Source organism: Leptonychotes weddellii, chromosome 7, assembly GCF_054177405.1.
Source record: "Leptonychotes weddellii isolate Sample4059 chromosome 7, ASM5417740v2, whole genome shotgun sequence".
Classification (NCBI taxonomy): domain Eukaryota; kingdom Metazoa; phylum Chordata; class Mammalia; order Carnivora; family Phocidae; genus Leptonychotes; species Leptonychotes weddellii.
The window spans coordinates 122,098,878-122,100,584 of NC_138375.1; the positions used below are offsets into that span (position 1 = coordinate 122,098,878).

General features: G+C 35.2%; 1 pseudogene; it reads left to right on the plus strand.

Annotated features, from left to right (window-relative positions):
• Nucleotides 1-1,095: 1,095 nt before the first annotated feature.
• Nucleotides 1,096-1,171, plus strand: LOC115944587 (small nucleolar RNA U13; annotated as a pseudogene).
• The last annotated feature ends 536 nt before the right edge of the window (nucleotides 1,172-1,707 follow it).

Sequence of the window (1,707 nt, forward strand, 5' to 3'; positions counted from 1 at the left end):
AGGGGCAGAGGGAGAAAGGGGGCCTGCAGGCAGATCCCAGGACCCTGAGATCATGACCTGAGCCAAAATTGGTTGCTTAACAGACTGAGCCACCCAGGCCCCCCTCCTTTGTCTATTTTTAATTGTACTGTCTTTATTGTTGAGTAGAAAAAGTTCTTTATATATTCTGGATACTAGATTCTTATCAGATGAATGATTAGCAAATTTTTTCCCCATTCTATGGGTAGACTTTTTTTTCATTTTTTTATGCATATCCTTTGAAGAATAAAAGTTTTAATTGTGATGAAGTCCAGTTTGTCTATTTTTTCTTTGGTTGCTTGTGCTTTAGGTGTCATAATGAAGAAACCATTATCTCATTTAAGGTCACAACATTTTCTTCCAAGAGTTTTATAGTTTTAGTTTTTTTACACTTAAATCTTTGATCCATTTTGAATAAATTTTTGTATATGGTGTGAGTTAAGGGTCCAACGTCATTTTTTTTGCATGTGGATATTCAGTTGTCTGACCCCATTTGTTGAAAAGCCTTTTCTCTCTTTCCTTTGAATGTCTTGGCATCTTTTTCAAAATCAAAATCTTGTGACAATAGATGTATATGGGATTTTCCCCTAAACTCTCAGTTCTAGTTCATTGATCTATTTGTCTGTTCCACTCTTTCTGTCCAGTTCCACTCTTTCTTAGTTATATATTTTTAAGTGTTCATCTTTTATAGTTTTATAGTTTTGCACTGAAGTGTATTAGAGATAAAATGATATATAGGATTTACTTCAAAATAATCCAAGAGATGAGAGTGATGGAAATGGGTAGATATACAAGTTAAATAACACTGATCATATATTGGTGATTGTTGAGCCTGGGTGATATATCCACAGAGGTTCTTTACACATCCTAATTTATATGTTTTATAGTTTTGATAACAAAAAAATGAGCAAAGTGCAACCACCTTCACCACCACAATGTTACAGCTCTGGGAGAACTAAGGGAGAAACTTGGGTTTACCTTTCCCATGCGGAAATACTTTACCAGCATATCTCAGGAAATGTATTTTTCCTATTCCTGAATCCTGAGGAAAAAAGAATAAAAAAATCAAGAAAACAGATCCTTCTGTAGTTCATAAGCTTGATGACATGCACTTCCCTCAAACCTTGTTACTCAGCCTATTACCTGTCTGACATGAGGAAAAAAAAAAAATCAAGGAAACAGAGAAAAAGCATAATTTTCCTATAAGATTTAAAGCTTAACAATCAACATACAAACATTACTGGTAGAAGAAATTGCCAATGTCAAGTTGAAAGCAAGAGGAGGAAATGTGGACACAGAAGTGAAAGGTTAAAGTTGAAATGCACATTGGAGAGACGTAATTCTGATCTAACCCATTTTACTTGTACTTGTTGCCATGTTGTGTGTTCCTGACCCTGACAGGTTATTTTGCAAACAGATTTTTTTTTTTGCTAAGAGGTTTTTTTTTTTTTGCAAACAGATAAATATTAATAAGATTATTTACATTAGTGTATTTTATACAAATCCTATAGGCGATGTTCTTTTTTTTTTTTTTTTTAAAGATTTATTTATTCATTTGAGAGAGCGAGAATGAGAGAGATTACATGAGAGGGGGTAGGGTCAGAGGGAGAAGCAGACTCCCTGCGAGCAGGGAGCCCGATGTGGGACTCGATCCCGGGACTCCAGGATCATGACCTGAGCCGAAGGCAG